The sequence below is a fragment of the Passer domesticus genome, chromosome 2 (genome assembly GCF_036417665.1).
Source record: "Passer domesticus isolate bPasDom1 chromosome 2, bPasDom1.hap1, whole genome shotgun sequence".
NCBI lineage: Eukaryota > Metazoa > Chordata > Aves > Passeriformes > Passeridae > Passer > Passer domesticus.
The window spans coordinates 116,710,594-116,734,136 of record NC_087475.1 but is presented as its reverse complement, the minus strand read 5'-3'; the positions used below and the strand labels follow the sequence as shown (position 1 = coordinate 116,734,136).

Genomic DNA, 23,543 nt, shown 5'->3' with positions numbered 1-23,543 from the left:
GGTGCCCACCTGAAAACTGAGGCATTCAGAGGCTCCAGCATCCTCTTTGCTGCCTGCAAAAGAATGAAGAACAGATTAATCTTTATTGTGCTCACCTAGTTTGAGATTCAGTAGGCAGACCAAAGATTGCTTTAGCTAATTAAGCCCTCTAATTGGATTTTAAAAGTTATTAACCTTTCAAATAGGCTCTCTGGAGTGGCATGTCAGCATGTTCTGAGCTAATGTGCAGCCAGCTATTGGTTCCACTCGCAGGGCTGACAAGCAGAGGGCAGGCAGGGTTGAGTTGCTCCTTGGGGAAGGGAGGGCAGGGAAAACTCTGTGTCCCTGCTCTGCAGTGGCAGGGGTGCAGGAGAGGAGAGGTGGAGGAGAGGAAGGTGATGCAGCTTCTCAGTGTGCCCAAGTAGTTGCTGCTTTACATTCTCCAACACTTCCTGCTCATGGAACCAGCTGAGATTTTAAAAGGAAAATATTTCTCACAAAGAAAGTGTTTTGTTTTTTTTCTCCTGTGATGCTGTCTTGCCTTTGTGTTTGCTCCTCTTGAGGCATATATTGCATTTTTTCATCCCACAGACTGTAAAAAGGGTTTGCCCTGAGATGCACATTACACAGTACTGGGAATGGCTGGCCAGACTGGAGGGGTATGTGTGTGAAAAGCTACAAAATAGAATAATATTATTTTCTGGGCATATTGGAAGGTGTGATTAGTCTTCTACAATTTTTGGACCAGCTCTGTGAGCAACTTTTTAATTCTTGATGAATTTAAGTGGCCTTCAGTGTTTGTGATTCTGTGCCACTCAGTCCCACATGTGAAAGACCCAAATAGCCCTACATGAACATGTCAGAGATAATCTGAGATGTTTAGATATCATGACTTGTGGTCAAAGTTATAGAGATGGATGAATTTGTGTTGCTGCAGCATGTCTACAAGAGATTTCCTGCAGGCAGATCTCCTTACCCAGCATGCTTTAGGACTTACAAATTTTTTTTTTTCCCAGTGTGCAGTGTATTGGCAAGAAAGAAGATGGATGTGTGTTTATTCAAAGTTGCCCTGTGAAATAGACTTTCTTCTGTATGTTGGCTTCTTTCTGATATTCAGTTTTCATATAAAAAGGAGTTTAACCCCCCCCCAACTCTCAAGACCTATAGCATTTTTCTTTCTTGCCATCATAATTACTTTTCCATGGCCTGTAAGTTACTCTGCGAGAGCTGGGGACCTGAGGCCAGCACTGAGCCATTTGTGTTCATGCTAAAGGCTGCCATTTGATGGATTTAATTAGCAGCTGCTCCATGCTTGCTGCTCCCCTTCCTGCTGTTCATGCTGCTCATGCTCTACCTGCTCCAGAGAGCTCAGCCTGACTTTCCCAGCCGTGTCACACCGTGCCTTGCTGGCAGCACGTCACAGGGCTGCCAGCCTGGTGACAATGGACTTCTGTCAGTGCTCAAAGCTCCAGGGCTGACAGCAGACCCCAGCTGCCAGCCTGCTCTCTACAACAGAACAGGAGGAAATATGTCATGCTTCTAGTGCTGAGCTTTTTCCATAGTTTCACTTCCAAATGCTTTGCTGAGCAGCATCAGGAACTTTCTTCAGCTGCGCATTGTATGTACTCACTGTGAAATATTCAGAGAGAAGAGTGCCAAAAGTCAAGGATGGAGTTGATTAATGCCGTAATAGCACTCAATGATAACACTCAGTTCTTTTATCATTTTTTTAATGCAAATTTGCCGAGTTCCACCTCGAGTGAGAAACCTGTAGCTATGGAATTGCAGGCTGAGATATGGAATTTTTCTTAATGAAGCACCTACACTGATGGAAGAAGTAAAATAAAAAGGATTGTTTTCTTAATATAAACTCAAAACCCCCAGTACTTTGCCTTCCCTTACATTATTTCCAGCTATATTGGTGTCTTGTTGCAGAACCAAAGCATGCAGTAAATTGCTTTTTTTTTTTTTTCCATTATAGTCCTTGTTCTTGCAGTTGCTAAACTCTTTTTAGAATATACTTGGAGAATTCTGTACTGATTAGTTGTCCTATGTGTTAAAAGTAACATAGTGCAGTGCTATTCCCCCCTCACGTATCAAGGCTTGTAAGTCTTCTGTGTGGTTCATTCAGCAGATTTTGTGCTGTAATGGAAACGTTCACTGGGAATATGTAGTTGTGACCTGTACAGTCTGAAATGACGCACACTTGGAAAAAATCTTAATGTGATATGTTGTCATGAGGGGCTATAAAAGCATGAAAAATAGATTGCTGCCCTATTCCTCCTCTGAAAGATTGATTATACGCTTCTTGGAAATGTGGTTTCAATTTTGGAGAGCCAAGTCGTGGTTTATGAGCAGGTACCCCAGAGCAAACCCAACCCTGCAATTGGACCTGACACTCACTTGAGGCGGGGAGGGACACAAGACCTGGGGATGTGTAGTCTCACCATCACCTTCTGGTTTGTGTTAGAATATGTTCTTGAAACCCCAGCTGAGAGAAAAGTTCTGTTGTTAGTGTAGTAAAATCAGTGATGGTAAGAGTGAATAATGATCTTGAACATCTTTGAATTTTAAAAGACACAGTGGAGAAAGATGTGTCCTCCCCAGTGTAGGGAAAGGAAGGTGAGCAGAAATAAAAGAAGGGTAAGGTTGGACCGTGTGTTTGAGGACTGTATTTCCATTTCCAAGACAGACCCACCATTTGGGGTGCTGTCTTCCTTCTAGAACCGCAAGCTTCTAGTGAGGCTGGTTGAATGGTCCTTCTTTCCCACTCTGAAAAACTGAAAATATGTTTAAAACCAAAAAGTCTTGAATATGTGCTATCAAGTCAGTCTTCATCTGCTCCTCCTGTAGATCAGACAGAACAGTTGCTGTCTGTAATCTGGGATTGGCACAAATGAGTGTGTATGAATAGACACATATGCATGCATGTGTTTGTGTGCTTATTGTGATTCTTCCTCCACAAAGGAGAAAATGGAATATGCTGTGTGTTCAGAAAAAGGCAAAACCCTTCAGACTAGCATTTGAACAGTCCTGGATGGCTGTAGGCTGCTACTCCAGCAGATTTGTTTGCAAGGGCTTGGTAGTTCCGCTTTGAAAGCTGATAATCAATATTTTAGTTCAAAGTGACTCAAACCTCTGCAAGCACACAGCCAAAAAATAACCTTGAAGATTTTTTGTTTATTTTGACTTCTGAAAAAATAATACTTTAAAAAATCTCTTTCAAAAGTAATGAACCATATAAAAAGCATAAAAAACCTGAAAAAATCTATAGAGATCATAGGTCAAATACAGTGTCCAGATTTTAGAGTGCTGTGTAGAGCCAACACTCTCCAAAATGTTAGTTACTATGGGTATCTGATATGTTCACATCATAAGTCTTGAATGATATTGTCACTTTATAAAGCAAATGTTACTTATGATTTATTTGAAAGCAGAATAAGTTGTTTTAGGGTAACTGTAATGTCAAAGTCAATTAAAATTCAGGTTTATTATGCTGATATTAAAACTACTGAAGTGAGTGCACTGTAGGGAATTGTCAATTCTGTGCTAAATGGAACTTCAAAAAAGCTATTTTTGGGAGGGTAAATGCTAAAGATAAAAGTGGACTTAAGCTGTAATTTTCAGCTTCTAATTTGTACCTTTTTTTCTCTCTGTTAAAGCCTTGATGTTCCAAGTGAACTGTAAGATTCCAGAGGTCAGAAGTGTTTTGTGTGTGGCTTTTTGCGTGGCTACCACGGATCACTGTTTGCACAAACAGCAGCAGCCACTTGGATACCAATGCAAAACACCCTTGCTCAAATGACCATTTAGTGACAACTCGGCCTAGGACCCAGCTTTTAGTCCTTATTTAGTTGTCCTTCTCCTGAAGGAAGAAGAGGCTTTCTGTCATCACTCATGTCAGAATGAGCTGCTTTCCAGTCCTTTAAGTCCTGTTTCAGATTGCACAGAATATTGTGAGTTGGAAGGGACCCACAACGATCAATCAGCAAGTGAAGCTCTTACGTGCATGTCCTGGGCAGGGATCAAAAGCACAGCCTTGGTGTTACTGACACAGTGCTCTGCCCAGCTGAGCTACTCTGAGTCTCACAGTAAATCAAACCACTCTGCTGGCTCCTCCTGGGAGCAGGTGGAATAAAGAAGTCCGCAATAAACAGCTGCCATCCCATGATCCTCAGGAAGTTGAGTGGAAACAGAATTGAATGGAGAGTTGCTGGCATGGTAGTGATGGTGCTGCAGAAACCAGAGAGGCTCACAGGAGATGCTTTCACACAGCTAATGCTTCCTTGCAAAAAATCTTCAACACTGTGCTGCTGGTAGCAGTGATACAATCACAGTAATAGTAATTGCAATTAATAGTAAGGCTCATTGCCCCACCAGGACTGCAGGGACTGATGAGTAAGGAGGATGGGCCTTAGCAATCTTTAGCCCTGATAGTTTTTGGTGCCAGTGACGCCTTGTGAAGGCTGACCTAGAACAGAGACTAGATGGAGCTAAAGAATAAAGTAGGTATTTATTAAAAGGCCTCAAATAGATCCACCTTGAGCAGCACAAACCAAAATGGCCACAAAATGGACAACAGGTCACAGCATCTCACACTTTTATAAGTTTTGGTTCGTTAGTGTATTGGAGCTAATTGTCCAATTACTGCATTAGCACATGAAGTCCCATCCTTCTTGTTTTCTCTCTTTGGTCCATTGCTCTTGGCCCTGAGATCTGGATCAGTCCATGGGTCCCTAGCTAGAGAAGGAATTGTTTAGTCTACCTATTCTGTGAAGAGAGTTTACTATCCCCTAACATGAAGCCTAGATTTACACACTAAAGCAGAATAGAATGTGAAAAACATAAAAGCTAAAACCTGAGGCATCACCAAGTGCTCCTTCTAAAACAAGAGTAGTGATATTGACAAAAGTTATTACCATTTTGCTTTACAAATCAGTGCTGAATGTACTCCTTTAAATCTCTCCTCTAGTCTTCAGAGCTAAATGCTTTGCTTGGTTTGGAAGTGGAGGAAACAAGCAGTTTTTAGAAATTCTGTTCTTTCTAAAATTGTGGAAGGCAGAGAGCAACATTAGACACATGTGTAGAACATAATCTTATTTTCCTTTCTCTGGTGCAGTCCCAGCTGCTTTTTCTAAAATCCTTTCAGCACTTCGAAAAATTCAAGCACAGGGTAAAAAGCATTTTTAAAAGGAGTGCCAAAACTGGGAAACTGATACAGCAGCAATATAAAACGATGGATATATTGTTGCTGTGTTTTCTGTAGCTGGTACTCTGTAACTTATTATTTATACAAGGTCATATTTTCTATTTCTCACTGTAAGAAAAGTTCATTAGAAAATAAATGCTCTTCCTTTGCTGTTAGGAGTGAATGAAACAATGAGGTTTTTAACTCTCATTTCTGCAAAACAATTCTGGTGCCCAGTCATATCCCACCTTTTTTGTTTGTTTGTTTGGTTTGTTTGGGTGAGGATTTTGTTTGTTTTTTAGGGGTTTTGTTTGTTTGTTTTGTTTTTTTGTTTTTGCAGCTGCCTGTCTCCTAAATGTAAATTTTTGCATGATAAAATTGCTTTTGTTTCATCTAGACATCTAAATACTGTGAAAAAGATGGAGAAGAGTGGTGAAGAATGAGTACTAATAATTGCTACATCTATGCCTTTCACATTTTCTTTCTAATTTAAGGTGAGCTTTCAAAAGGGACACCAGTAAACACCTTAGCATCATTGACATTGGGGAACAACACTAGATTTCCTTAAACCTTTAAAAATCCAAATGTTTTCTAGGAGTTGAAGGAGTGTTTAAGCAATAGGATGCATGAAAACTGTCTGCACTTCCTTTGAAAACAAGAATGTAATCTACAAATGCTTTCATAAATTTTTTCCAATTACATAGGTCTGCAAGTTTTGATAATACCTAAACAATGTGGGTGTGCTGTTTTATGGTGTTCATGTGAATTTACCCATCTTCTAACAATAATGGAGTGTGGAGAACCTCTGGCTGTACTGTTTTAAATACTGATTTTTACTTTTTTTTTTCCTGTTCACTTGGGCATCTGAAAGTCAGACTTGAATTGTGCTTTTAATCATTGACTTTTCAGAGCCTCAGTCAATTGTTTAAAGACATTGAGGAATTTTACTACATAGGCATGGAAACACTATACTCTTAATATGTCTACAATACTGTGTTTTACTACTAGTTCAAAGATCTGATAATCCTATTCCTTAAAAAAAATGGTTTGGGGGTGTTCTTGGATTGTTTTGGTTTTTTTTTTTGCCCCAGAGGACTGAGGAGACACTTGGTAAAAATGGAGCAGTTTTAATAAAGGAAGGCTTGCTCTTCTGATAAATATATTTTCTTGCTCATCTGATATGAAGCAAGTGTTCATTAGCAGTGTAAACAGACAACTTTTGTTTTCCTGTGCTTCAGGTAAAGTATCTTGTGGCTTTTTTTTTTGCTAATAGAAGATGGAACTGGGCATTCCTTGATTCTTCATAACAAAACATTTGCCTGTTCAACAATCTGAGACTTCAGAATATACCTGCATGAAGTTAAAAGTACTTTGGAGCATTTGCAGTGAATCAGTGAAACTGATCATGGTATTAAAATAGCCCAATTTGGTTTCTGCTATAAGCAAACATTTAAAAATGTTTTTATTACATCATCTTAAGGCTTAAGGTTGTATAACATATAGCCACAATTGTTTAATTGTTGGCTCCCCACCAACTACTTCATAAGGTGTCACATGCTTTGGTTCAGTTTCCAGAAAAAGACTCCTCTTCTTAAATGTGTTAGGTGGTGATGAGACTATCTGATCTAATTTCTTCAGTTTTTCCCTCCAGCTGAATTCATTGCTCTGTGAGAGAGATTTCTTGTTGAGGTGGCGATAAATGGGTCCTATAAATCCAGGAGGGGTTTGAAAAGAGAAATGCCTGCTGACTCTGTAAGCCCCAAGGCTGCAGGGTGCTGGAAGCTGGGAGCAAACAGTAGAGTAAAAATCATGGTGTGCTTGCCTGTGTTACCCCTCTCACAGCAATTGGAACAGGACATGGGGCTGGAAGAGCTTTTGACTCTGGCCAGTAGAGCCCTTTAAATGTTGTTGTTACCTGAGGGGTCTGAGCCATCTTGCCTGCCTTATCCTGCAATGTGGACTTTTGTGGTGGGTCCTCTGACACACCTTGGGATCCCTCTGGAAAGGCTGGGATGGGAAGCCTCCCCGCACCTTCTGTGGCTGTTCTCTGCCCATTTCTGCAAGAGCAGGTGGCACCTGTGCTCAGTCTTCCATGCAATTTGCTGACCATCCATCAACAAGTGAAAAGCAATCCCAGCAAGGTGCTTGGATAGGGGAGGAACAGACAGTAATTAAACTGAGAAACTTCTGTGCCAGATGTGCTTTGCAGTGCCTCTCAGTAAAAAGCTTTTTTTCTTTTGTCTTTCTCCTGTCTAAACTAAGGTTGAAATTTAATTTTAATTTCTTCTGGTCATGCAATACCCTGGGAATGAATCTTATAAAACAGCCTGTATCAGGCCTGTACAAACTGTAGACCTGCTTAATCTGCATGAGCTTTAAAGTTGTTATGCTAGTACAGAATAATTAGCAGAAAACCAAAATGCAATTTTGTCTAGGAGAATGGCAGCTCTGAGGCTTTACCTCACATATACCCTTGCAAGGCTTTTAGTGTCCTGTCAAGCAATCTGTCAGAGCAGGAATGTTGAGAGCATTCATTTTATACTTCAGATCTTTTCTTGCAGGAGCTCAAGTGACTCCACTGAAACTCTGGCATATATCACAGACAAAATTGGGTCAGAAGAGAACACAGAGGTACTGAACTGAAAAGAGATAAATTCATCTTTAGAAGAAAAAAGGAAGTCTCAAACTGCAAACTTAGGTTTAATTTGTCTCCTCCACGTAAGGTAAGACTTTTCCTAAGGGATTTTCCAGACAAGCTAATGGTGTCTTTGATATAAATGTACTATTAAGTTTTGTAGGAAGAATGTTAATAATTTTATTTTTTTTTGAGTATATAACTTAGAGTAACTGAAGAACATTATTTTTCCTAAAATTAAACAAAAGCAACCTAGAGAAGACTCTGTCCCAGTTTGGTCTTGTGGTTAGTATCCAGTCGTGGAAGTTGCTGAGCACCTTTAGGTGGCAGCAAGGGTGGTGGGATTTATATCTCATCATTAATAATTACAGGACCCCAGTACTTGTATTCTGGTTACTGCCAGTCTGGTGATAAAGCTGATAGATAAAATCTGGTTGTAAGTATGATTGACTGGTGGTGTGACATTATCTGATGTGAAAAATTGCAGCTTTCCAATTTGCATTTAAGGAAACAAATACTAGTATCTTTGCTATAGAACATGCTTCTTGATTGCATAGGCTGTTACAATGTAGATAAGGTTTGAACTTTTTGCTGGGCCTGATGGAATATGTAAATACAGAAATATCATACTCCCAGGAAATAGCCTCTTGAAGAAGATACCTCTGCCTAAATATATTTTCAGAATACTTTGGTGCATTTGCCACTTGCTCTTCCTCTCATGGAAATCTGATGTTACCCAGATTTTTTTTTTTTTTAATAGAGGAATTATTCTTGTCTAAAAGCTTTTGCAAGCAATTAATTCTCCTGTGAATTCCCTGTCTAAAGATGCAACACTATTACCTCTATCAAGAAACTGAATGAGAATGGGTAACTCCAGATTTATCTTTTAGTTATGATACAGCCCCCCCAGTAATTATTGAAAACTTTCAACCAACCAGCCTACAACTCTGGAAGAGGGGCATCGTGGTTCACACTACAGCACTTCATCTAACATTTCATAATCCTGGTGAATCAATCAATCTTTTGCAGCAGAGGGGATGTGGGGAAGAAGTTGGAAAGGGGAGGCAGGATGCACAGGAGATGATTTCTGACAATTTTTCTAGTGGTAATAATGTGTTACATCATGTACTATGTATCAGTTAAAATAAAAATATTTAAATCCAGCATGAAGGAAGTCAGGAAAACACATGTGGTTCCAGATGTTCTGTGATTTGTATCAAATCCAGGTTATGAAGAGAGCCCACATAGTCGAAGTGAGAATAGAAGAAAATTTGTCATTTGGACCTTAATACTGGTTCCTCAAAATTTGGGTTAAGTGTAATGGTGTTTAGAAAACCACCTAGACCTACTTTGAATGCAAAATAGATAATGGTAAAAAAAAAAAAAAAATTAAAAAAAAAAGAAGAAAAAAGTTTATCTGAATGATAATTTTGTTTTCCCTTATCTCTTAGCAGAACTGTGTGGGAGTACTGCTGCTATGCAAATTGTATTTGACAAAAGCAGTAGGTGTCTGTTTAAGAGCATGTCTTATCACCAAATAATTTCTAATAGTAGCTTAACTTTTAATACTTCTGATACTACAAATAATTTTCATAAATATTTTATAAGAAATTGTCAAATCCTTATGTGAAAGCATTTACTGTATTTGCAACCATATCTTGGGGTGTAAGACACTAACTTTTTAAGCTAATTTATTTTAAGAATTATTACTCTCATTTAGCACATCCCCTGGTAAAGTCAGATTCTGAAAGGTAAGGACAGACTTTTTATAAGGTTGGTAAATCAAAGTTAGTCTGTCAAGATCCTACTGTTATTGCTAGTACTTTTAATTAACTAGCTTCTAAAGAATTACCACATCTGCATATGGGAAGAATAAATCACTGAGGTAGAAAGCACAAGACCTTCTTAATGTCCTTGTAAATAACATGGAAAATCTGAAGATTTGCCTGGAAGCTGTTGTAAAAGAAAAATCTAGTTTAATGTGCTGACCTGATTCTGTTCCTCCTGGTAACCTTGCTATAAGGTTTTAAGTCAGATGGGGTATATCTGAGAATATAATAGAAAGCAAAATAGATAACGAAGTGTTTTAAATAAAAAGCAGAGAAATATTGGTATCTTTCAGTTTGGGGATGGGATTTTATTCTTATTCTTGGGGTTTTTGGCCCTTCAAGTATGGTAAATGATTGTAGAGCATAAGTGTGTACATCAAAGTGTGTTTGTTTTCATATGCTGTCACTTAAATTTAAAAAATAAAACCTTGTGTTTTTGTGCATACATATGTATGAGTGTACACACATTATATTTCATTGAGATGGAAGATAATGATTGTTTTCTTAAGGATAACAGATTGCATTTTAACACAAGTTTTAGGAGCTTAATAATGTTTTTTATCCATTCCTACCCCAAATGGATGCAGCTATTATTTTCTTCGGATTTAATGAATAGAAATACATTAAACTACCTTTTCTTCATGTTAAGTATCAGCCTTGTTAGGTACCACAGCTTAGAAATAACACTGAGAAAAGCTGTGTCTCACTAAGCAGTAGTACATTTTTAAAGAATATGATAATGGGGAATTGCAGTAGCTCAAACTACTTTCTCTGATACCAAATGCTAGAGCATTTATCTTTGAAATGCTCCCAAAGCTGCAGTTGCTCAAGGGCTATAAGGGGCAATCATTTGAGACAAGGAAAAGTCAAATGTCTCTTTTGAAGTGTCAAATTGTGTTTTTTCAAGCACTGTTCTCAAAATGGAAGATACGAGTTCAGAGTCTTTTGCAGAAGAGATTCAGTGCAATGTGCACTTTGGAGGAAAGTCACTGTGGTTTAAGTGTGAGTGGTAAGGACTTTTTGCTGTACTAAATGAAAGAGCAGGACTTCAAAGTTCAGTGTTTGCCTTGTAACAATTGCCAGTTTCTGATGTCCAGAGTCTGAAGTGAGGTTGATCTTTGCTCTCAAAATTATTCATTTTGTCTCAGAGGTTGAAATTGTCAGAGAGAAGCCAGACCCTCCTTAAGATTAATTCTAGCTTTCGTTTCAGCAGACTGCTTCCAGGTAGGAATTGTCAGGATGCCTGCACAGCTCTGCCTTGTACAAGTGGAGCTGATGGGAAATTTTCTAGTTAAAGAAACCTGATCTGATTCATAAGAAATCTTCCTGACCACCCTTTGGGTGAGTGGAAGAGGAGAAGAGAGAAAGGTTGGGCTGTGGAGTAGCAAGTAACACCATTGTGAAAACTCCCACCAGGAAGCTGGGGTTCATGTTGAGGTTTCTGCCTTGCCTGCATGAATGGAGGGGCTCCCAGCCACCAGCTATCCAGGCAGAGTCTTCTTGCACTGTTTATACAAAGTGGGATAGCTCCAGCAGAGCCAGAGGTTCTTCAAAAGAACTGGTGATCAGGTTACAGCTTTGGGATCTTGGAGATTAGAGTTCAAAACCTCCTTCTGAATCACTGAGAAGAATTCCCTTTTGGAACAGCTTGAGCACAATGTTTCTCTGTCATGTAAAATCACACTCTGAGCAAATCAGATGTGTCTCTGTGCCTCTGTCTCAGAAGGCCAGATGAGCCCTGAGAACCAGGGTGTTCTGAATCTGGGGCTATAATTGTGACTGAATAGCAAAATTTGAAACTCCTTGATTTCTGTCCTGACAAGACTCTTGCTGTTCAACTGTTGATCTGCCACAGGATTTCTCTGTTAGTCTGTAGGGCAGTCTCTAAAAACACCACATGAATATTGCTGACAGGGTGAAATGGGCATGTGACCACACGACCTTCTCTTACCTCCCTCCTAGCTCTTGCAGAATGCTTGCTAAATGCCAGGCATTGCTGCCATCACCTGCTAGGAGTGAATCGGGGTTGTGGAGGGTGTTAGGCTGTCTGTGAGATCCCAGCTTTGCCCTGAAAGGTATGGAGGTAATGAAAAGGAGGGAAGTGCAAAAGAAGGCAAAGAAATATAGATAAATTAAATATTATCCCATATACAGTGAATTAAAAATTCCTGCCTAAAATAAAGGGTGGTCCCCACTAAATGAGCCACAGATTGGGTATCTAAATAGAGGATGACTGCATGATAGTGGACTTCTGTGAACTGATTCTTATTTCAGTAAATGGCAACCACTTTCCCTCCTATAGATCAATCTGTTGTGACACATCCAGGTGACTTTAGCCTTGCTCTCTTGTCTCCTTCATTGCATCCTCCTTGCTTTATTCCCTCACTGTGTACTCCAGGCCTCTAATCAAACAGCTGCCACCTGCTCCTTGCCTCCTTGTCTGCCCTGCCTGTGCTACTGCTGTCAAGGGCCACCAGGTTGATCAGAGGAATGCAGCACCTCTCCTGTGCAGAAATGCTGAGTGAATTGGGATTGTTCAGCCTGGGAAGGCTCTGAGGTGATCTAATTTCAGACTTGTGTTGCCTGAAGGGAGCCTACAGAATGCATGAGGGCTATTTACAAGAGTATGTAGTGACTGCATGAGGTGGGAATGGCTTTAAACTGAGAGGAAGTAGGTTTAGACCAGATATTAGGAAATAATTCTCTGCTATGTGAGGCACTGGAACCGGTTGTCCAGGGGACTTGTGGATGCCCCATCCCTAGAAGTAATCCCTAGAAGTTCAAGGCCCAGTTGGATGGGTCTCTGAGCCTGGGGCTCTGGTCTAGTGACAGGTCCTTCTCCCTGGCAGGGGTATTGGAACAAGATGAGCTTTAAAGTCCCTTCCCACCCAAACCATGAGATCAGACTGAACACGATTTACCCATGCTGTACCCAGGTATGTGTTCAGATATGCTTCAGTGATTTCAATAAAATAAAATTAAATTATTCTACTTTAAGTTGCAGAGAATTTATTGATCCGTTGGGCTTTCTGTCTTTCTGAGAAAGGCCTATTTGGAAAATTACCTCTAACTATTTTTAAATGTCAAAATATACACCTAGATGAAGACAAATTTCTTGCACTCAGGTAAGCACCCAGAACATACTAAAAAAAAAACTTGGTGCAGTAAATGCAGTTTTCTGACATAAGCAAGTAAAGGCAGCAGTGTTAACTGCACATGCAGTGTGTGTGATTGCAGGACTGTAACCAGTCCAAGGTTACTGGGACCACAGAGCCCAGAGTTCCATCCCTGGTGGTTACCAGCACTGGCTGTTGAAGGAAGAAAGTGTAACTGATCGGCTAACAGTAAAACTTCCCAGGAATATTTTCCTAACCTTCAACAATTTGTGGTTCAGGAACTTTATGAACCAGAGGTAGAGACCCTGCAGTGAAAAACCAAATAGCTACACATTGAGTATTTGGAGCAAGGGAGTCAATTCTCATTTAGCAAATGTTATATGAGCACATAAAGAAAGTCTGTTCAGTTTGTATATATCAATGAGATGGGGAATTAATTTTCCCATTTCCTGCCTTATGAATGTTTTACTTAAGAACATTTGTACTATTTTTAGTTAAGTTCTGAAAACAAGGGTGAAATCTCATAGTAAAAAGTGATTTGATAGGGGAAATCAAAGAGTCATATTTAAAAAAAAATGTTAAGAAGTGTTCTGGATATTGTGAACAGTGTTTCCTATTCCTGTGGCAACTCTAGTGTTTAAAGGTGAGTAAATTCTTTTAAATCTTGGGGCCTGATCATTCATTTATAGGTGAACTGGTTTAGCATTAGTAGGACATTTAATCCGTCATGTAAGACAATAATGCAAAAGCGATGATGACCAATTATTCTGTTTATGTGATTTCATTGTAGGCACTGATACATATCTCTGGAGAATACTTTCAGGCAGCCTGAATAGCTGTTTCATGCAAAATTTCCTTATGTGCTGTCTCCGAGAATCTTCTGACAAATAGGTATCTATTTTTGGCTCATTACTGTTCAAGATTTTATGTAAAAATATTCAACATAAAACTATTTCTTTGTTGTTATTGTTGTTATTGAGAGATGCAATGAAAAGTAATAAGCGAAGATTAATTTGGTGGGTTTTTTTGGAGAGCAGGATGTAGAAAATGCATGTAATTTAATTCCTAATGCAAATCTTTCTGTAAAGTGATGATTTTCTAAACGCATAATTGCAAATCGTTCTGTATGATCACTTTTGTGATCCAATTTTAGACCATGGTCTTTAAAATTCAACCATGAAATGTCATAGTAAGAATAATCTGGGAATCTGGTGCTTTCAGCAATGAACAAACCCTTGGAAGGTTTGTTCAAAAAATTTTTTTTAGAGATGCCTGGAGATCTTTCTAGCTTAGCCTATCTGGAATCTGAATCTTAGCTAGCAGGAAGGAGATTTGTTCCAGGCCTCACTTCAATGGTGACTATTTATGAATTAGTCTGTTGTCTAAAAAGTAGAAGTAATATTGGAGTTTAAATGAATTTAAATTATCTTTCTTTCCTGCACAGGAATGGCAAAAGGCCAGGTCCTACTGCCAGCAATCCTTACAGATCCACCAGTTTTCATCTCCCAACTGCACACTAGTGCAGGAAGGAAAACATTCCTGGTGGGAAGGGTGTTCACTTGAATTGTAAGAGTGTATTGTTAAATGTGCATATGTCTGGAATCTGGTAGTTTCAGTGCCTAAGAAAATGGTCTAAATGTGGTTCCCTTTCCACGAAGGAAAGATGCTGTTGGCCTCCACTTCTCTGAGTAGCACAGGTAGAGATTCAGGTGTCTGTTCAGGTTTATTTCTGAATCAGCCTTTTGAACTCACATGTGCCTCAATTCTAGTTCCTGATTTTTTTCTCCCTTTAGATACCTAAATTGTCAGTAGATTTGGCCTTCAGTGTACTGTGATAGTTCTTGTTCATGACAAAGTCCCTTTCCTCACACTCCAGAGTTGTTTTGTGAACTTGTGTAGATGTGATCAATTTATGCTAAATTTGTGTGGTTAATTTCCATCTTGTGGCTGGTTTATTTGTGACTTTTAAGCTTCTGTCAATGAAAAATTTTAGACTAATGCAGGAAAGCCATAACACTTAGAGATCTTCAAGGTGATGTGGATGGTCTGAGGCTGTAGCATTCCCATTGCCATGGTTGTTTGCCGGTCTCCTATCTTCTCTAATTGGAGCATAACAACCCTGGCCATCTATCATTAAGCATTGCAACATCAGTCTCTGGCCTTTTGCTGAACTCTGAAGAATTGTGACTTTTCTTTGAACTCTCAGCTTTTAGTTCCACTGACCCTATGGCCCATTTATAACTGCAGTGCCATTTATCACTCTGGGGCTTAGAAATATGGTTTGGGGGAAAGACTCAAGTGCAATCATTCACACCTATGGCCTCTTTGTATTTGGACTTCACAGTTTCTGTGTAGTGTAACTTATAGGCAGAGATTAGTTACAAAACTGTAATTCCATTGAAGGATTGTGATAATACCCTACCATAAACTGTATATGATGCTCAAGAGGTTTGACATCATTGGGGTTCTGAGATTAAGTTACAGCATCTACTATTAGTCTCTGTCAGTACCTGTTTTAGAAGATGGTTTTTGTGCAACCCAAGTATAAAATATAGAGTATTTTCTGAGTTAGGAGACTTGCTGTTGAATTAATCGTCTCAGAGTCCTGTTAATAGTTAAACTATAGCCTGACATAAAACAGATTTGGTACAAAAAGACAGAAATATTTATTTTTCCATGCTACAGAGGAATTCTCTGTACTGACTACTAACAAGGTCTTGGGATATCAATTTGAATCAGAACTTCTTCAGCATTTTATCTGTTTCATGCTCTGAGAAAAAAAAAGCAAACAAGCAGCATGTAAAACTCAGAGTAACTGATTAGCCCGAAATATCATTTCTGGAAAGAAATCAGTATATATTTTACAAGCAAAACAAACTGACTCCTTATTCTTTTACATTACTTTTTCCCTGTATATCTTCTGCTATTTGCACACACACACCTACTCACTTACTCTTCCTGTACCCCTAGGAAACTATGGCTTCCCCTTCCTTAAGCTTTTCTTCATGTCTTTTATCTGATTTTTTTTTCATTTCTTCTTCCCTCTACCTTTTCTTGTACATTTTCCCATCACTTACAAGAGAAGCTGCTGAGTATGTTGTGCTTTAATGTGATTTTGGCCAAAGAATGCTTATTTTTAAAGTGATTTACCCTTGTGTAGAAGAAATTAGGAATTTAAAACTCCATCAAAGTATGAAGTTACTTATATGGCTGAGAGATCTTTTCACAATTCATATGAGGGAAACTAGGTAAGGGAAGAGTTCAGACACATGAATAGCTCCAAAACTTTAGGAAGAACTTTCTTCTTCTGAGAATAACTCTCCTGTTAGAAGAAAAAGATGAGGATATTATATCAAGGTTTGGGATTTTGTACCATGGGGGAAAAAAAAAGTTTTCTTGGAAATGAGAGAAATGTTTATTTATTTCTTCACTGCAATGTGAACCACTCAGAAGAATGATTAAAATATTTATTCACCTGGCATTCTCTAATCAAAGACTCCCACTTTTATGTAAGAATCACAAAGTTTATTCACTATTCTTCCTTATGCTTCATTTTGCCTCCCATGTCCAGACTTCTGGTTGGATGGTGTCTCCTGCCATTCCATCCCTTCATGAGTACATTCCTGTGCTGTGTTATGATGAAGAATGGAAGGAAGGCTGCACAGGTGCCTGAGCCCTTTTCCTACTGCCTGCATTCAGTGTACTTTTTTTAGGATAGAGAAATATTAAGTTCTTACAAAGATTTCAACTTATGCCAGAAAAGTAATAAAACAAAATATTTTGAGATATATGTCAAATTTCACAGTAAAACTGTGCCAAGGCATCTGGCAGCTTTCCTTGCATTTTCAAATCCACCTTTCTCTTTACTGAAGAACATATAGAGTTCTATAGTAACTATATTATCTATCTATTGCACCCTCTCTGGTCTATCTTGGTTTTACTATAAATTTCATGGAAATTTCCAAGTTTTTTAGAAGGAAAAAGCAAGTGATAAGAGATGAGATATCAAAAGGACAAATTATCCAGAAAGCCACAAGAAAAACCTCAAGGAAAAGTGGTGGACATAATTTTTCTTTTTCAGCTGTGGATCCCCAGGCCATATAGATACTTTCTTGAAATTGTGATTAAAATATCTTATGTCCCGGTGAGACATAAGATTGGAGAGATGTGTTTTTTCCTTCAGTCTCAGCACCTCCTGTTACTCAGCTGTAAGTAGTTACACACCAATATTCAAATTTTGCCTCCTCAGCCTTACATTAAGCTTTGCAGTAATTACCATTTAGAATAAAGAAATGTTGTGATACCCCAATACAGCCATTGGTTAGTGTGCAATGCCACTTATGTTTAATTAGCAGATAATTGGTCATTAGTAATTGTAAATGTTGTATGTACTGCAAGTCTTTGCTCTGTTGAAAGGGTTTCAATTTTCATCCATTCAGGACAAGGCACTTAAGCCACTTTGTCTCTGTACTAGAAGTTAGTACTCAAATGAAGCCCTGTAAATCTTTGTTCCCCTGAAAGGGGAAAATGTAAATGACACAAACCAGTCACCATGAGATGTTTTAGTGCTGGCCTGTCAAGATGATGTTGTTTATACTGTGTGTTTCATAAATCAGTTGGGTTTTAGTGTCATTTAAAATACTCCATTTAGTTTTAAAACTATACTGAAGCAGAGACACAGAAGAAAGGGGAGGTTATTCTGGTTTAAATGTAGAAAAACTTGTCAATTGTTTGATGCTTTCATTATTTACTGGAATCTTCTCTGCTTGCTCTCTTAAGTATTGTTCAGCAGTATTTAGTTAATATATTTTTAATTTCTATTTCACAAAGACTGAGAAAAACATTTTGGTTGAAGCTTCAATAGATTTGTTTTGGAGCTTATGTGTAAAACAGGGTTACTATTACTCCTCTTTTCTAAACAATAAGACGCTGTGTCCTGTCATAAAAACAAAACAGAAGAAAATGAATATTCTTCTTCTAGAGTTTGGAAAAGGAGTCTTAATTTATTTTTATGGATGATTGATAGAGGAATTGATTTAGTTACATAAAAGGTGGCTCTCCACAAGAGAGCTGATTGCATAACTCCACCTCTGTAACAAAAAATTATTGTCCATCTAAGAAGTAGGTGCATGAGTTTTAGAGCTACCTAGGAGAAGTGAATTTTAATTTTTCCTAAGCATTTCAGAGACCATTGAGACTAGTCTATGACAGTGATATAACATCATACCTTTCAGATAGCCTCCAACATGCTCTTCTTTTTGAGGAGTAGCGTTAACTTTTTTATTCCTCAGGCGGTAGAACCCCAGGGAATTTCCCTCCCAGGTGTGCACAAGGAGAAATTGGGACAGTTAAATTGCTTGTATTTTTGGTTAGTATTTTTTATTCAGTGGTTTGTGAAAAATTAAATAATTAAAATTGGTCTATAAATAATATACTGATCTTGTTCTGCTGAGGAGTGCAATGTTGTCCTTCTCAGCAGGAGGACAATTTAGACTGTAAATAAAATGCGTTTACTCAGTTGTCCAGGAACTGAAAGGGAAGGTGGGAAAGGAGATACCAGCACAAACTGCACAATGGTAAAACCCAACTTTTAATTCATCCGACCTACCCTTGTTTCTGCAGCTCCATACAATTTAAAGAGGGTTTTTTGTACGGGTTTTTTCTGTGTTTTTTTGGGGTTTTTTTTGTTGTTTTTTTTTTTTTTTTTTTTTTTCCATATGGTTTATGTGATCTGCAATAGATAGTATTGCCCCTCACCCTCAGATTTAAAAAAAATTGTAGTGGCTGCTGATGCTGTTTTGTAATGTGCTTTTTAAACATCCTGCTCTTCAAATGTGATGTTCAGGAAAAAATCTTTTATTTTAGTGACAGCAAAATGCCTGCAGCTTGGATTCCTTGAAAAAGTAAAAATGCTTTGTGACATGAATGCAATTTACCCTTAACATTCTCTGTACTGTGCTCTCTGATCTGTTTGCTTCCCATGTACTTTCAACCCCATTGAAAATGCCTTAAGGTCCCACTTGATAACACTGGTGAGCCAAAGCGTGCTGAACTTCTGAAAGATGATCAGAATGGTCTGAAAAAAAAATCATGCACCTGAGTGTTCAAAAAGGCTTGGGAGAGATTGCTTTCTTCCAGAGCTGGCTTGCAGCTTCAGATTTGATGATGGTTTCCCTGCGTGGATTTATGTGTACATATTAAGGATTCATTTTTGGCAGGTCTCTGCTTCTGAATATTACAGTACATGCAAATTCAGACATGGAAATATATTTTGAAAGGTGGTATCTTGATTGATATTTCCTTGAGTTCCTTATTGTAGGAGAGCAAGAGGAAGAAGAATAATGATGCAGCAAAAATGATCCTACAGCTTTTATGTGGGAAGTGGTGAGGAGGAGATGCTGATTCAAGAGGGAAAAAAAATTAGAAAATCTAGCTATGGTGCAGCTGATTTTGGGTCTTTTTGTTGGTTTTTTTGTTAGTTTGTTGTTTTTTGGGTTTTTTTTCCACAGTTGTGTAACTTGTTGTTACGTATAAGTATGATTTTGCATATGATTTTCTTTTTTAAAATAATTTTCTTTTTTTAAATAATTTTTTTAAAAAAATAGAAAGGTTGGATAATTTTCCTTTAGTCAATTTCATTAGAAGCTACCTCTCCTAATTCCTCCTGAGGAGGAAGCAGATGCTGCAAATACAGTAGCACATGTTTAAATATAATATACATCAGGGAAGAGTGGCTATTATGTGTGTAATAGCATTATGAAGAAATAATAGGCAAGATTGTCCACTTGAAACAATTTGAGCACTGACAGTGTTGTGTTGCTCAGAGATTTGCTCTTTGAACCATTTTGTGCTTACCTTGAATGCTCTTACAGCTTATCATAGGCTCTGTCCTGTGATCTACATCCCAGTTCAGCTATATTTAGAAAGCCTTTTGTTCCCCTCTGCACAGCAGTTCCATGTATAGACATATTGTCTAAAAGATATATTCTGTAGCCAGTTACAAATTATTCATCTTTTGTGCTTATATGGAAAGAGTTTATCAATAACCACTGTCAAAACATTCTGGCTTACTACATGCCTTATATTACTTCCTTCATACTTAGAGACCCTTAAGAAAAAGTAATAAACAGAAATTACTAGAGTGTTATTTTTATTGTAGTTGTGCTTGAAAACTCTACCCACAGTTATGGTTCTGCTGACTCACTTTATGTGGAAAGAGGCAAAACTTGATTTTTTTATTGTGTCATTACACAAGACTCTGAGATGAAAAAAGAATAGTATTGCTTGTTTTGCAGAGAGAGTAGAATGAAACTCAAAAAAAAAAAAAAAAAAAAAAAAAAACCAAAAAAAACCACATGCAGGGAGATTTTCATGGCCTCAACACAAGGAGTTTAGATGATTAAAATTTTACAGTTTCAGATTTGGAACACTCATACTTAAGTTTCCCCATCACAGTAGGCTCCTTATATATCTTCTCTGTATTTAAATTACCAAATAATTACTGAAAAAAAATTGAAGATGCTGGCTGAAGATTTTGAGTTTTGGCTATTGGGGAATCTGCTTGTTCTTGATTTTCAAAAGATAACATAAGAAATCTTTGGAAGAGGTTTGAAAAACCTCTCTGAGTTTCAGTGTGTAGTTCAAGGCATCTCTATGTACCCTTTGTTTTCCTTGTAGTTTAAATCTATGGCATGATCAGTGAGTTTTTGGAAAATATTTTTTTAAGTTTGGGAGTCCTACTGGTAGAGGACTACTCTAGGCCATAACCCCCATCTTATTTAAGCAGCTGGTGCATAAGGAATTGTGGCTTGACTTCCAGCTTTGCATCTTACTGTTTTAACTTGAAACTTTTCACATTTAAATATTATCTACTCTTCTTTTTTAAAGTTGTTTGTTGCTTGTATTTAAAGTATAAATAGTACTATTTTATTAAGATATTCTGATCTAGAACATCTCTTCCTTCTTATCACTTTCTCCTTATCAAACACTTCCACTGGATTTGTAAATTTTCAGGGGAGAAACTGCTTCAGTTCAAGAAATAGTGCAAAAGTGGTCTGAGACTTGAAAGGTTTTTTCCTCCCTTCTCTTCTTTGCTGCATGTGTATTTTTGAGACTTTTCAACTTGCAAAGTCTGAAAAGGGACATGGATGCTGTGAGAGGTGGTCCCTCTCCTTTATGAGGATACGAGAATGTCACTCATGGGAGTGCTTGGATAGGCTTCAAGTAATAAAGTGTGAAAGGTACCACCACAAACATGCTTGTTATTAAAAACATATGGATTTAGCACCTGCTTGTACTCCTTTGGAAATCTGGTGCCTGTGCATAACTTGTATGGCTGGCTTGCACTGGACCTGCGTCCCAGATCTTCCAGATCCCCGTCTCCAGCCCTGACATTAGTGCATCACCATGCAGGTCCTTTGGGAAAGTCATGATTGGCTCCAAGTCTCCCTGTATTTAACATTGGGTGGAAACTGGAAAGCCTCTCTTGTTGCCTGGCTTGGCAGGAATGCCACCTCTGTCGCCATGGATGCACATCGGGAGTCTGCCCTGGAGCCTTTGGTGCAGCACTGGAGCTGCTCCCAGGTGTATTCCCTCCCCTCAGCACTCATACTTGTCCATGGTGCCCTCTGGAGTGATGTGTGGCTCCATGGAGAGCCACAGTGTGCCTGCTCTTCCTTCAAAGGCCAATATTTGGCTTTGTTGTTGCTTCCGAGTGGGTTCCCACAGGAATTACTCCCTCTGGAGCATGGTGGGAAGAAGCATTCCAAGTAATCCGTATCCTCAGGCATGGAGCTCTGTGGGTTTCTGAAGGCATAATTTTCTGTGAGAAATAGCTGTTGTGTATGAAACTAACAGATATAGAAAGAATTAAATCTGAATAGTTTTCTTTGTTTCCTATCATTTGGGGAGATGTTTGGTTTACCCCTGTTGCTAAGCCAGTTGGAGAAACAAGGATCTCTCTGATTCTCCCTTGTGGATATTTTGATATAAGCCATCAGACCTGAAGCTGTGTTATTCTAATGTAAAAATAACTTTATTTTTCTATTTCACATCTTTTTCTATGCTTTCTTTTCAATGAAATCTGAAAATTTCCAGGTTTAAATGGCAGAACCTGTAGTGTAAGAGCCTGTTAAATACAAAACAAAAGTACTATATATATTATTCTCTGACTGAGGTAGCCAAATACTATAATCCCTATTTATATGATGGAGAAATGGAGCCACAGACTTGTTCAAAACTGTAAAGAATTTGGTATGCTGCAGATTTGGAACACAGAAGATTTCTTGGTCCTATGCCCCAACCACCAATAAATAAGGCTTCTTCTTATTAGAGCTCAAATACAACTTTTGGTCTAGGTACTGAGGGAGAATCCTGCCCTTGATTTGAGGGTGCATTTAGTAAGCTTGTGTTCTTCCATAACTGATTTGTGACAAGCAGCTTTGTCACCTTATGTTATGTAAGAAGAAAGCTGGCATGTGAGATGCTCCATAAGCTGTAAGGGTAGGAAGGAGATCCCCCCCACACTCCCAGTTCAGCCTCCAAAGCTCCAAAGTGTCAGATTTTTCTGTGGGAGAATATGCAACATTTGGATATGCACTGATATGAGCTTGCACCATTTAAATATCAGGTTACATCCAGTCATTCCATTCTGTTAAAATAATGCTGGTTTCAATGCTCTTCTCGTCAAATGCCCCTACCAGAAAGGTTCTTGCTCCCTGCCAAAGCTTTGGTTTCTGCAGCAGGCCAAGCCCTAGTTTTTCAAAAATCCCTATTTCCTGTGCTGTGTCCAGTCTTTGTGTTTTTGCATGGTCCAGATGGCTTCAGGTGGCTTTGATTGGGAGTGTGCAGAGTACACACCTCCTGTGTGGCTGGGGACTGGTTTCAGCTGCTCAGTGTGTGCATTACTGCAGGATCTTCCCTTTGCTGCTCCTCACAGTCACAGAGTCATTTATGTTGGAAAAGAATCTTCAGGATCATTTGGTTCAACCTTTGATTCATCTCCACCTTGTCAACCCGACCATGGCACCAGGTGCTATGTCCAGTCATTTCTTGCGCACCTCCATTGAAGGATGACTCCCCTACCTCCCTGGGCAGCCCATTCCAATGTTTAGCAATCCTTTCTGTTGGAAGAAATGCCTCCTGGTGTCCAACCTCAACTTTCCCTGGTGCAGATTGAGGCCATGTCCTCTTTTCCTGTCACTGGTTGCCTGGGAGAAGAGACTGACCCTCATCTCTCTACACCCACTTTTCAGGTATTTGTAGAGAGTGATAAGGTGTCCCTGAGATGACTTCTCCAGGTAGAACCATCCCAGTTCCCTCAGCTGCTCCTCACAGGACTTACATCTACCTTGACTGTCTGTCTCCTCGTGGGTCCCTGGAGCTGCCGTGGGTTGCACCAGCTCAGACCTCCCCTGGTGTGTACTGATTTTGCAAGAGCAGTCCCAGCTGGGATGAGGAGCTCTGGCTTTCTATGTGTCTGATACAAGCAGAGTAGAACAATTCTGTATCTCACCTATAGCATTTGCTTTAGCAGACACCAAAATAGGTCAAAATACTGGAAAAGTTTTACAAGCCTCTCACAGGCTTAAATTGCTTGTATGTATTGAGAAAAGTAGAGAGCCTAAATGCAACCATTCCAGGAGGTTTGATGTCACTCCTAATGTTTTAGCAAATGATGTGATTGCACTGAAATGCAGAAATACACATTTCAATTACAGTTTCCAGGCGCTAAGTTTTCTAACCTCTTCCAGGATTTGTCATTGCACCACATTTGTGATTTCTGGTACAAATCTGGA

At 38.8% G+C, this 23,543-nt stretch overlaps 1 protein-coding gene across 1 annotated transcript in view; it reads left to right on the top strand.

Annotated features, from left to right (window-relative positions):
• Positions 1-5,542: 5,542 nt before the first annotated feature.
• Positions 5,543-23,543, top strand: part of LOC135294941 (uncharacterized) — a 326,225-nt gene continuing 308,224 nt past the window's right edge. The window contains exons 1-5 of the mRNA XM_064410887.1: positions 5,543-5,661; positions 7,729-7,890; positions 12,630-12,756; positions 13,538-13,638; positions 16,829-16,955. The gene's annotated coding sequence lies outside the window, so the exon portion shown is untranslated. The remainder of the gene's footprint in view (positions 5,662-7,728; positions 7,891-12,629; positions 12,757-13,537; positions 13,639-16,828; positions 16,956-23,543) is intronic.